A 14,047-nucleotide genomic window follows, 5' to 3' on the forward strand; every position below is an offset into this window, starting at 1 on the left:
GGGGTCATTTGCTGGCAATTTCCTCTTGCGATCAAACATCTCCGAGACAGACAACTGAATCGTAGGGCTGCACACTGAAGGGCTGTTGGTTGTTGTGTTTGATGAACACTGGGAGACCTCAAGAGCACTACTCCGGAAAGTGACAGTGTCAGCGTCTGATGTTTGTGAATGTTGTGAACCACGCAATGGCTGGGCTACTGCTGCTGCTGAGGCGGGTCTGGTGGTGAGTATGGTGACCCCAAGGGAGACAGTGTTGCTGGTACCCTGTCCTGCCGCGTTTGCCCACAGAGTGGGATGTTTGGATAGCATGTGGCGGCTCATGCTGGTGGTGGAGAGGTTGTTAATACTTTTCCCCCTGCTCAGGCGGGTCTTGCACACCTTGCAAATCGCCATAGTACCATCCTCAGTGCAGTCTTCAAAGAAAGTCCAGACTTTGGAGCACCTGCCTTGCTGGCGATTTCTGTTTGCGCCTCTTTTGCCTCTCACTTGAACTTCCACGCTTGTGGTGCCTGAAATTGCGCGCCGCCTACCTTGTGGCACAAGGTGAACTCGTGCAGCAGTGGGTTCTTCAACAGACTCATCTGTGCTGCTGCTATGACGGCGATGTTCTTGTTCACAAACAAAATCTGGGTCTATGTCCACATTGTCCATACCCTCCTCTTCCATCTCCTCAAACTCGTCATATGTCATTGTGGGGGGCCGCCGCCGTGGAGTAGAGCTCCCCAGAACAACCTATGCGCAGCTCACTCCAACGTCGTCTTCCAGATCTTGTCGGCCGACCTCCTGCAATTGCAACCCCTCCTGCCCAACTTGCTCTGGGATTTGGGTTTCAAAGTCCTCGGACTCGCCTTGCATTTCAGTGCGCGGTGCATTTCCCACAGTTAATGGTTGTGAATCCGGGCACAACATTTCTGGCTGTTCCTCCATTGACCTTTCAAAGGTGGAAGTTTGTTGGGCTGGGAATAGCTCCTGCGAATACCCCATTGTGTCCTGAGGTAATTCATCGGACTGGTTATCTGGCAGTTGTGTGCGTGGTGTCGCTGCCGGTTGTGTCAGCTTTGTGCCCACTGGCTCCTTGTAACTGGCTGAGGACTCGGACCTCGTGCGTGATGTGCTGGTGCTGCTTAACCCACTGCTGGACGCTTGAGAGGTCATCCAAGTAATTATCTGGTCCTGTTCTTTTGGATTTGTGAGGGTTGTTGTCCTGGACAACATGGGCGGTATTGAGTGGGTTTTCTTGGGTGCTCCCCTGTGGCCTGTACGTGAACCATCAGGGGAAACACCTCTTCCCTTGCCCCTCCCTCTTTCACCGGATTTCTTCCTCATTTCACTTATCCTTAAAGTACACGCTGACTGGCAGCAGTACAGTGGCAGTACAGAAATGCTATACAGTGGTGGGTGAGCGGTGTACCACTATTCCCAGCAGCGACACAGAGCACAATGCTATACAGTGGTGGGTGAGCGGTGTACCACTATTCCCAGCAGCGACACAGAGCACAATGCTATACAGTGGTGGGTGAGCGGTGTACTACTGTTCCCAGCAGACACAGAGTGGCAGTAAACACAATGCTATATAGTGTGGCTGAGCAAGGTACACAGAGTGGCAGTAAACACAATGCTATATAGTGTGGCTGAGCAAGGTACACAGAGTGGCAGTAAACACAATGCTATATAGTGTGGCTGAGCGAGCGGTGTAGTACTGTTCCCAGCAGACACAGAGTGGCAGTAAACACAATGCTTTATAGTGTGGCTGAGCGAGGTACACAGAGTGGCAGTAAACACAATGCTATATAGTGTGGCTGAGCGAGCGGTGTACTACTATTCCCAGCAGACACAAAGTGGCAGTAAACACAATGCTATATAGTGTGGCTGAGCGAGCGGTGTACTACTATTCCCAGCAGACACAGAGTGGCAGTAAACACAATGCTATATAGTGTGGCTGAGCGAGGTACACAGAGTGGCAGTAAACAGAATGCTATATAGTGTGGCTGAGCGAGCGGTGTAGTACTGTTCCCAGCAGACACAGAGTGGCAGTAAACACAATGCTATATAGTGTGGCTGAGCGAGGTACACAGAGTGGCAGTAAACACAATGCTATATAGTGTGGCTGAGCGAGCGGTGTACTACTATTCCCAGCAGACACAAAGTGGCACTAAACACAATGCTATATAGTGTGGCTGAGCGAGGTACACAGAGTGGCAGTAAACAGAATGCTATATAGTGTGGCTAAGCGAGCGGTGTACCACTATTCCCAGCAGACACAGAGTGGCAGTTAACAGAATGCTATATAGTGTGGCTGAGCGAGCGGTGTACTACTATTCCCAGCAGACACAGAGTGGCAATAAACACAATGCTATATAGTGTGGCTGAGCGAGCGGTGTACTACTATTCCCAGCAGACACAGAGTGGCAGTAAACACAATGCTATATAGTGTGGCTGAGCGAGCGGTGTACTACTATTCCCAGCAGACACAGAGTGGCAGTAAACACAATGCTATATAGTGTGGCTGAGCGAGCGGTGTACTACTATTCCCAGCAGACACAGAGTGGCAGTAAACACAATGCTATATAGTGTGGCTGAGCGAGCGGTGTACTACTATTCCCAGCAGACACAGAGTGGCAGTAAACACAATGCTATATAGTGTGGCTGAGCGAGGTACACAGAGTGGCAGTAAACAGAATGCTATATAGTGTGGCTAAGCGAGCGGTGTACCACTATTCCCAGCAGACACAGAGTGGCAGTAAACAGAATGCTATATAGTGTGGCTGAGCGAGCGGTGTACTACTATTCCCAGCAGACACAGAGTGGCAGTAAACACAATGCTATATAATGTGGCTGAGCGAGCGGTGTACTACTATTCCCAGCAGACACAGAGTGGCAGTAAACACAATGCTATATAGTGTGGCTGAGCGAGCGGTGTACTACTATTCCCAGCAGACACAGAGTGGCAGTAAACACAATGCTATATAGTGTGGCTGAGCGAGCGGTGTACTACTATTCCCAGCAGACACAGAGTGGCAGTAAACACAATGCTATATAGTGTGGCTGAGTGAGGTACACAGAGTGGCAGTAAACACAATGCTATATAGTGTGGCTGAGCGAGCGGTGTACTACTATTCCCAGCAGACACAGAGTGGCAGTAAACAGAATGCTATATAGTGTGACTGAGCGAGGTACACAGAGTGGCAGTAAACAGAATGCTATATAGTGTGGCTGAGCGAGCGGTGTACTACTATTCCCAGCAGACACAGAGTGGCAGTAAACACAAGGGGCTCGATTCACAAAGCGGTGCTAACAGTTAGCACGCTGGTGAAAAGCCCTTTATCATGCCTAAACTCAGTTTAGGCATGATAAGTTTAGGTGTGATAAGTTTAGGTGTGATAAGTTTAGGCATGATAAGTTTAGGTGTGATAAGTTTAGGCATGATAAGTTTAAGCGCTAACTGGGTTAGCACCGCAGTGCACAGCTGATCAAAAGTTTTACGCTAGCAAAGACTGGTGCACTTCGTATAAAGTTTAATGGCGCTGCTTTGCGTGCGGGACTTTGCAAGCGATCTAAACCTATCTAAACTTAGCATGCCTAAACTTATCACACCTAAACTTATCATGCCTAAACTTATCACACCTAAACTGGCTTTTCACCAGCATGGTGCAATGGTTATCATGCCTAAAGTCTCTAACTGGGTTAGCACCGCTTTGTGAATCGAGCCCAATGCTATATAGTGTGGCTGAGCGAGGTACACAGAGTGGCAGTAAACAGAATGCTATATAGTGTGGCTGAGCGAGCGGTGTAGTACTGTTCCTAGCAGACACAGAGTGGCAGTAAACACAATGCTATATAGTGTGGCTGAGCGAGGTACACAGAGTGGCAGTAAACACAATGCTATATAGTGTGGCTGAGCGAGCGGTGTACTACTATTCCCAGCAGACACAGAGTGGCAGTAAACAGAATGCTATATAGTGTGGCTGAGCGAGGTACACAGAGTGGCAGTAAACACAATGCTATATAGTGTGGCTGAGCGAGCGGTGTACTACTGTTCCCAGCAGCGACACAATGACTGGGGGGACCCTGGCTAGCGTGGCTGGAGCGCGAACTACCCTGCCTGCCTACCCAAAGCTAAACCCACAGACAAATGGCGGAGATATGACGTGGTTCGGGTATTTATTTACCCGAACCACATGACAGTTCGGCCAATCAGAGCACGTTCGGGTCCGAACCATGTGACCCGTTCGGCCAATCACAGCGCTAGCCGAACGTTCGGGGAACGTTCGGCCATGCGGCCGAACGGTTTGGCCGAACACCGTCAGGTGTTCGGCCGAACTCGAACATCACCCGAACAGGGTGATGTTCTGCAGAACCCGAACAGTGGCGAACACTGTTCGCCCAACACTAGTCTCTAGGCCTCAGTTGATTTGAGTGGAGTTTCAAGCTCAATGATAAAATATACCAGCCTGCCAGGGCTTTTTATTGTAAAGTTTCTAAGGCCCCATTCACACTTACAAAATGCAAAACGCCGGAGATTTTGCTGCAATCGCAATTAGCGCTTCTATAGCACTGAAACATGATCGCCGGGAAATCGCCTGAAAATGGTGCAGGTGACGCATTTGCGTTTCGCGTTTTTGGGCGATTCGCGGCGATTAGCACAAATCGCCCAAATAAGAATGGGCCCATAGGGTTTCATTACGCTAGTGCTTTTAAAAAGCGCTGGCGTTTGAGCGTTTTGCCGAAATCGCGGCAAAACGCTCTAGTGTGAATGGGGCCGAATATGTCATCTTTTAGGGGATTTTATGGTGACGCACAAAATTCAAAGCTATTTTAACTTGTACATTCTGACATTTTGTGACATTTTAATGGGTTATCTAAGCAGGTGCGTACATATATGACACTACTTGGCTTATTACCGCAAGCAATATACATCTTTTCTAAGCAAAATGACATCAATAACATTTTAATTAGATCTTATGACCCAAGTGGTGTACTTATGACATCTTTCTAGATCTGATGTATGCCAAGATATATGCGTATGTTCTTAACTTTTTCTAGATAATTAGCATGTTCTTTGGCACATCATTAATTAACAGGGATTTCTGAACACCCCCTGTGGTCGCAGGTTGTAATGTCTTGATCACATAGCTTATTGTTTTGGTTTTGTATTCATGTTACGGCCAGAACCCCAAGTCTGGCCACTTCAGGTCCTGGCTGGTCAAATCGCGAAGTGGCTGTGCACCTGCTGCCAATGTTAGAAATAAAAAGATTCCCGGCCACATAAATGCATTTGGTGGCCGTCTCGCTGCGGCCAAATGTATCCGATGGGCTAAGTTAATTAATTCCTCTGGCGGCAATGTGATCAGATGAAGCCGCCTCTTCGGCTCTGCCTCCTCCCCCTGCCCCTCTCCTATGCAACTTTGGCAGCCGGGGGACACACGTGTCCCTCAGGGCCCTTTTCCACCAGCGCGTTTGCGCTGGCTGAATCGCAAAAACGCAAACCGCTAGCGATTTTACAATCGCTACGGTTTGCTTTTTAACATAGGAATCGCGGTAGGTCATTTCCACTACCGCAATTCGTTTTTGCCGGGAACGCGAACGCGCGGCGGAGCGATAATTGCCGCGATTTTGCTATGCAGTGCATAGCATAGCAAAATCGCGGCCGCGAACGTCGGGGAATCGCCGGTAATTGCGATTCAGCAATCGCTAGCGTTCAGCGTGAACGCTAGCGACTGCAAGTGGAAAAGGGCCCTCAGAGTTGTTTGTAGCGGCAGAGAAGCAGAGCAGGAAGGCTGCAGACATTGCTTCTGCCAGCACCTGCTCTGCAGGAACGAACGGCAGGATTCCCTGCCGCTACAAACAACTCTGAGGGACACGCGTGTCCCCCGGTTGCCAAAGTTGCATAGGAGAGGGGCAGGGGGAGGAGGCAGAGGTGGCTTCATCTGATCACATTGCCGCCAGAAGAATTAATTCAATGACCCCGTTAGATACATTTGGCCGCAGCGAGACGGCCACCAAATGCATCTATGTGTCCGGGAATCTTTTTATTTCTAACATTGGCAGCAGGTGCACAGCCACTTCGCGTTTTGACCGGCCAGAACCCGAAGTGGCCAGACTTCGGGTTCTGGCCGTAACATTCATAACAAACAGCCATCTGTTTTAATACATGCAAAAATATATAGAAAGCAAACTTATTTACCTTATTATATAAGTCTATTATTGATCAACTCATTAATTAATAACTCTATGATCACTATACATGATCTCTATACATGATTAGTATATATGATGATTAGTATATATGCGTATAGCAGGCTTAGCTTTTGCGGTATATATCTCTGATGAGCAAGCCTTGCTTAGCAGGCATTACAGCCAGAACTGAGTAAAGTCAGAACATTTCTCCAGTGCTATCTTAATATAAACATAACCTTGTAAAGGGAACAGACAGCTTACTGCAGAAAATGACATTAAAGAGACTCTGTAACCACAAAAACATCCCCTGGGGGGTACTCACCTCGGGTGGGGGAAGCCTCAGGATCCTAATGAGGCTTCCCACGCTGTCCTCTGTCCCATGGGGGTCTCGCTGCAGCCCTCTGAACAGCCAGCAAAAGACCCGACTGTAAAATCAATATTTACCTTTGCTGGCTCCAGCGGGGGTGCTGTGGCTGCTTTCCTCTCTGAACTACACGGAAATACCCGATCTCAGTCGGGTCCGCTCTACTGCGCAGGCGCCGGAAACTTGCGCCTGCGCAGTAGAGCAGACCCGACGGCGATCGGGTATTTCCGTGTAGTTCGGAGCCGACAGCAGTCAGAGCGCCTGCGCAGGAGCCAGGAAGGTAAATATTACGTCACGGCTGCACGGAGGGCTGCAGCGAGACCCCGTGGGACAGAGGACGGCGTGGGAAGCCTCATTAGGATCCGGAGGCTTCCCCCACCCGAGGTGAGTACCCCCCAGGGGATTTTTTGAGGTTACAGATCCTCTTTAAGGGTTACTCTAACTAACAATCTAACTCTGATTAAAGAATAACTCTGCTTATAATTGTAAAATCTTGAAATTCACTCAAACAAATTGCAAAACATTTTAAACATATATAATCATCTTAAAACAAGATGGAGATAATAATTTCTCTGCATTAATATGAGATTTTCTGACAGAAGTAAGACGAAAATGTGAATTGCATATGGGCCAGTGGCTTTCTCTGTATCCTTTGTTCTTTTGTCTTAGACAAGTGATCTGCAAACTTGGCTCTCCAGCTGTGAAGGAACTACAAGTCCCACAATGCATTGCAGGAGTCTGATAGCCACAGTCATGATTCATAAAGGCAAATGCATTGTGGAACTTGTAGTTCCTTAACCCTTAGCCGACCGCTCCATGCTAACTGGTGTGAATGTGGTGGCAGCCTCAGGACTGCTCCACGCCGACTGGCGTGGACGTCCTTCTATGGGGCTAGCAGGAGATTGCGCGCGCTCCTGTGCTTGCATCCCTGCCTGGAAGGCGGTGCTCCGCTCCACCTTCAGTCTCCCTGTGGCGATCGCCGCTCGGAGACTGTTAGACGGCGAAACCGCCGTAATTACCTTGTACAGTGCTGCGATCTACAGCAGCGCTGTACTGGGGAAAGCCATGTGACACGGCTGTCCCCTCCAGGGGATCAGAGGTGATCGGCTGTCATAGGCTTCGGCCTATGACAGCCGATCACAGTGATTGGCTGGCAGGTCTGGTAAAAAAAAAAAAATAAGCAAAAATATTAAAAAATAAATACAAAAAATATTTACAAATAACAAACAAACACTGGGGGAGCAGTCACACCCCATCAACTGAGAGTTCTGTTGGTGGGGAGAAAAGGTGGGGGGAGGATCACTTGTGTGCTGAGTTGTGCGGCCCTGCAGCAAGGCCTTAAAGCTGCAGTGGCCAATTTCAAGAAAAATGGCCTGGTCTTTAGGGGGGTTTAACACTGCGGTCCTCAAGTGATTAATAGCTGGAGAGCCAAGTTTGCAGATCATTGTCTTATGCTGGTAATACACGGGTCGATTCTGAGCCATTTGAGAAGGCTCGGTAGATAATTTCCGACATGTCCGACCGCCTGCTCGATCGTTTTGCCGCTCGATTCCGGATTGAAGTGAACGGAAAAAGATAAGAAAAACAAGTGAAAGATAAGAGAATTGACTGCGGAATCAAGTGGTGAAACTTCCGAGCGGGTGAATCGAGCAGCAAAATCGAGCCGTGTATGCCCAGCATTAGACATTGGTCAATCAACCTTAATTTTCCCTCATAAACTATTTTAGTTCAGGCAAATGATCCAAATCATGTGGAAGTACTATAACTAGTAAATGTTTGTATGAAAACATGATATGAAATTCAAGCTTTTATTGGAACTGAAAACCATGAGACCAGATTGCCTTCACTATATAAGCCAACCCAGTCTTCCACATAGAGAACAGCTCAAAACTCCTACACCTGTGTGCAGACTCTGTGATTACTGAACTAAGTGAGTATATACAGGGCTATAATCACTTATTATATCATTATTACTTTACAGGCAATGGAAAGTACATGTTTTTTTAGGTTTCAGGTTGATGAAAGATTGTCGATCTTCTGTTTCAATTCTTTTTGGCTCTCGGGGACAGAGTATGTTTTTCTCCTTGTTCTTATAGGTATGCACTAATGTCTTGGTATAGTTAACTCTGATAAAGTAAACCTCTAGCTACAGTAATCTCAGGTCCTGACCGTGCACCTGTATGAATATACAATGTATGGCCAATTCTGATATAGCAAACCTCTGCTGTAGTAAACTATTTAGCCATGTCCCTTTAAGTTTACTATAAAGGGCTTGTGCTTTATTAGTATAAAGTAATGTATTTTTATAAGGAAAATATAAACTGATACAAATTCATATTTTTTTATTTTCACTTTTTAACTGTTGGTTTTAATTGTAAGTTGTGCATCCAAAAATATACTTGTTTTACTTCTTAATAGTCAGGGCAGGCTTTCTCCATCTTCAACAATAGGACTTTATCTACCGAGTAATGGGAGTAGAGATGTGCAGTGAGGAGCAAATAATTCAAGCTTTCATTTAAATGTCATGAAAATAGTATACCTATTGAACCAATGAAATGAATTTCCTACTGATGGTCCAATTCTGAGTTGCATTTGATTTGTATGAAATTTGTTTGTAAGTCAGATGGATTTGCATCTCATTCACAATCTCTATAGGAGACACAGTTTCCAAAATGTTCAGAGAGCCAGAAAAAATAAAGCAAGACACTATTCTGCTTCCAAACTTTGCCAGTAAAACCTATAGGCAGATGTATTTATTGTATTTATAAAGCGCCAAAATATTATCTTTGAAAATACAACATTTATTTATAGTATTAAATATGTTCCACATGTACAAAAAACAAAACAAAGCAGTAAGCATGTACTTTCAAAAAAAAATCAAAAAAAAATCCGTAGATCAAAATACAATAATTAATTGAAATATATATTTGTTAAAAAATATGCATCACTTTAAGGTGTAATAAGGATTTCTTATACATAGTTTTTATAATAATTAAATGCTAATTTTGGAAAGACACAAAATTTGTAAGTGTTTTTTTTTCTTTCTATAAAGCAATGAGCTAAGAATTGTTGTAACATTCAAATACATTATTATTATTATTATGTTGTTGCTGTTGTTATGGTTATCTTTATCGTTATTATTATTGTTGTTGTTGTTGTTATATTATGTAATATGTTCTTTATTTTTCTTCTTTACAAAATGTATTGCCAGATTTCCAGCATGCTGAACCTGAAGACATCCATGTTGCTGCTTCTCTTCCTTGGGATGGTTTCCTTGTCCCTTGCTGATGAAAAGTAAGTATTTATATGAGCTATATTTTTTATTATTATTATTTTAGGAAAATACAATCATAATAAAGCCTTGCCCTTTTTCAGTCTTCTTGAGGAAATGATCTGGATGTTTTTAAATTTACACTTGAATTTTATTTGCCTTTGCATGTGGCCAACAAAGTATGTGGCTATATCTTGTGTGAGAAATTGAGAATGGGAATAACAATCCCCCGTGGATTTTAATTTCTAAAATGTACTTTTGTTTAAACTTTATTTTCACACTAACAATTTACACTTTCAGAAACCAAAGGTGACTACTTATAAAAATGTTTTGTTGTATTCTCTTAATTATAAAAATTTGAAAAAAAAAAACATTTAAATTGAGGAATTTCGATTGATTTGGTAGGAAATTCTGTAAAACGACTGACTGAGTGTGGTGAAATAACTGTAAAAATTGCAGCTGCAATTATTGAGTAAGTAATCAGGTTCTCTCTCTTACATCTGGCTGGTGTATAAAAAGTAGGGGAGAAAAGGTCCCCCATGTATAAAGCTGTTTTAAAATATTAATTCATTATATCGGAAAGAAAGCATAGGCCATTACATTTAAAGAGACTCTGAAGTCTCATTTTTTACCAGTTTTTTTAATTTAATCTTGTTTAGCATAAGTGGAATCGTCGCAATCCCACCGCAAAATGAGTGTTTTTTCATAGAGAAAAAGCTCTGAAAAGTTCCTGTCCTTGCAGGGCTTTACTTCCTTGAAGAGGCAGAGCTTTGAGCTGTAGCTCTGCCTCTCCGCAGTCAATCTCTGCCGATTGCCGCCTCCTCCCGCCCCTCTCAGTCTTCTTTCACTGAGAGGGGCAGGGAGGAGGTGGAGATCCATGGAGATTGATTGCGGAGAGACAGAGCTACAGCACAAAGCTCTGCCCGGGGTGGGCAGCACGATATGCGACCTGCAAAGTCGTGGAACTTTGCAGGTGGTTTTCTCTACAAAAAATACAAATTTTTGGGGTGGGATGGAAGTGATTCCACTTAGGCTATAATGCTAAACAAGATTAAATAAAAAAAACTGGTAAAAATGGGACTTCAGAGTCTCTTTAACCACTTGATGACCCACCCTTTACCCCCCCTTAAGGACCAGCGCTGTTTTTACTGATCTGTGCTGGGTGGGCTTTGCAGCCCCCAGCACAGATCAGGTAGCAGGCAGAGAGATCAGATTGCCCCCCTTTTTTCCCCCCTATGGGGATGATGTGCTGGGGGGGTCTGATCTCTTCTGCCTGCTGGGTGATGCGGGGGGGGGGGCACCTCAAAGCCCCCCTCCGCGGCGAAATTCCCCCCTCCCTCTCCTACCTGCTGCCCCCCCGGCGATCGAGGCAGCACAGGACGCTATCCGTCCTGTGCAGCCAGTGACAGGACGTCCCCTGTCACATGGAGGCGATCCCCGGCCGCTGATTGGCCGGGGATCGCCGATCTGCCTTACGGCAGCAGCGCCGTACAAATGTAAACAAAGCGGATTATTTCCGCTTGTGTTTACATTTAGCCTGCGAGCCGCCATCGGCGGCCCGCAGGCTATTCACGGAGCCCCCCGCCGTGAATTGACAGGAAGCAGCCGCTCGCGCGAGCGGCTGCTTCCTGATTAATTAGCCTGCAGCTGGCGACGCAGTACTGCGTCGCTGGTCCTGCAGCTGCCACTTTGCCGACGCACGGTATAAGCGTGCGGTCGGCAAGTGGTTAAAATCACTAAAACATAGGTGCCTAATAAATAGCACAATCTTCCTTGTGTAATCATTAAAAGCTCACCTTGTTATGCCAACACAGCCTCTGAGAGGCATCTAATCAATCTGAGGACCACACACTGCATTAGATGAGATGCCAAAATGACACAGGGAAGATAAAATCAGCTGGTATTCACTGGCCAAATAAAGGAAAAAGAGTCTGAGGGATGACCGTAACTCTGCAAACAGCACTTCTGATATTATAGTAATTAGCACAAGTGGCTTGTATAACATGAAAACGTTGAAGACATTTTTCATGCCTTATAAGCACCTTTGCTTTGCAGATGATATATGATAATTAAACTTATATTAAACTTATATTACCATTATTACCATTACCATTAAAGCGGATCCGAGATGAAAAACTAACTATAACAAGTAACTTGTCTATATACCTTATCCAAAGTTTAGATAGTTTACACAGCAAATCTAGCTGCAAACAGCTTTAATAGAATATGATTATTTCTTCCTGTGATACAATGAAAGCAGCCATGTTGTTTGTAAACATTACACAGAGGCAGGCTTATCTGCATCTTGAGCAAAAAAAACCTCCCCCCTCCTCCTCCCCTCTGCCTCTGAAATCTCTGGCTAGAAATACCTCCCCCCTCCTCCTGCCTAGACTGAGCTCCCATGAGCCCTTGCTACTGTCTGAAAGTGCCTTGTCTCTCTGAAAACCTGTGGGCGTGGAATGCCCTGTAAACAATAGGAAAGGTACACAATTGTGCAATGAGTAAAAGTTCATCTCGGATCCACTTTAATCAAGCACACATGTTAACAGACTTTTTCGTTAAGAAGTTACCTAAAATGCTCCATACAGGCCCTGGATAATTTTCATCTCAAATAAATGTTTTGTTCTTGGTGTAGAAGAAAACAACTGAGAGCTAAGCATCACATTCAGATGTTCCATTGCAGATAGCAGCAGGAAATACAATAGTGACTGAGGAGTTGCCAACTCCTCGGATAGATGTTGAGGTCACTGGCACAGGAACAGATCTGTAATTAAAACATTTTCAGTAATAATGCAGAAGAAGAAACATTTTCATTTTTTTGAGATGAAACATCAACATTTTACTCCTCCGCATGAAATTCCCTTTAGTCCAACTTCTGGTAGATAGGAATCATTGAGATCTGGTGACTGAGAAATCTCAGCATTTCTGCACTGTATAAAGGACTGCTCACATGAAATCATTGCCTAATAATGTCCAACTTATGGTTTTTCATAGGAGAGAGGATGAGGATGCTGAAGAGGGAGAAGATAAGAAAGTAGAAGAAAGGGCTGAGACTCCAGGCTTTTCACCTATTGCATTTCTTGTTGCACAAAGAGCTAGGCAACAACTAGGATAATTATCTTCCACCGCTGTGGAGCCTGGTTGATATCATCTGATTGCATAATGAAATAAATTCAGATGTCTTAATAAATAAACTTACTTAACTAATGCACAGTGGTTTTTTTTGTGTTTTTTTTTGTATTATATTATATACTAGCTGATTGCCCGGCGTTGCCCGGGTATGTATTTGGCTGGTGTTGGCTCCACCCACTTTTTTCTAACCCTAACACACAATTACTCAATGACCAAGATTCTGAGCTCTGCAGTCTTTAGCATCAATAATTAGCATTGAAATGAAAAAATCTGATGGGTTGTTTGTGGCTCCACCTCCTTTTCTGAATTTGAACCCCAGTCACCCAATGACCAACTGTACCAGGTTTGAGGCTTGTGCCATTAACAGCGCAAGAATGGTAGCAATTAAATATTCCCTTGAAAATCAATAGGTGAAGCTTTATACACTTTTGTAGGCTCCACCCACTTTTCTGAATATTAATCCCATTCACTGAGTGACCAACTGTGCAAAGTTTAAGAACCCTCCCATTAACAGTGTAAGAATGCTCTTCCTGTGGCGGGAGTTTGTCCCGCGCTTGGGCTGCATGATTAACTATCTCAGTGCACAGTCATCACAGACTCTCATGCTGAGAAGCTGCTGCAGAAAAACTCTCTTGGTTGCATACAAGGTTATAAGCTGAGCCGCATTTAAGTTAGTGTATGCGTATATACCGGATAGGCTAATATACAACAGCACGTATAAGCTAATCCATAATTAATATGTTTTACTACACTGCGAGTTGTTAGGATGTTGTATTAATGTTTATTTGTGGGTGCTATCTGTTTCTCTCTGGGGACTTAGGTGCCCGTGGCCTTTTAGAGGGGGATAATTACGCTTGTAATATGCTGTATGTTGGTTGATCTGGGTAGGGGGGAGGGCTCATGCCAAATAGCTATTATGGGGTACGTAATCTGCTGCATAAATATAAGCTCAAATGGTAATTGCCATGTTACACTTTTTGGCGGTAATAGCGGGGACTGCCCACTAGAGGGTGCCAGTTACCTGCACAATGAGTAACTCCTCCCTCTACTACTACTTCTCCGCTCTAACCCTGCCTTCTCCCTCCCCTCCTTTCCTCCCTCCC

At 44.9% G+C, this 14,047-nt stretch overlaps 1 long non-coding RNA gene across 1 annotated transcript; it reads left to right on the forward strand.

The window, feature by feature from the left end:
• The first annotated feature begins 8,389 nt into the window (after positions 1-8,389).
• Positions 8,390-13,023, forward strand: LOC137534612 (uncharacterized). Its single transcript, XR_011024374.1, has 3 exons — positions 8,390-8,471; positions 9,753-9,835; positions 12,807-13,023. It is a non-coding gene; the product is annotated as an uncharacterized lncRNA (long non-coding RNA).
• Positions 13,024-14,047: the final 1,024 nt, after the last annotated feature.

The sequence above is a fragment of the Hyperolius riggenbachi genome, chromosome 10 (genome assembly GCF_040937935.1).
Source record: "Hyperolius riggenbachi isolate aHypRig1 chromosome 10, aHypRig1.pri, whole genome shotgun sequence".
Taxonomy (NCBI): Eukaryota; Metazoa; Chordata; class Amphibia; order Anura; family Hyperoliidae; genus Hyperolius; species Hyperolius riggenbachi.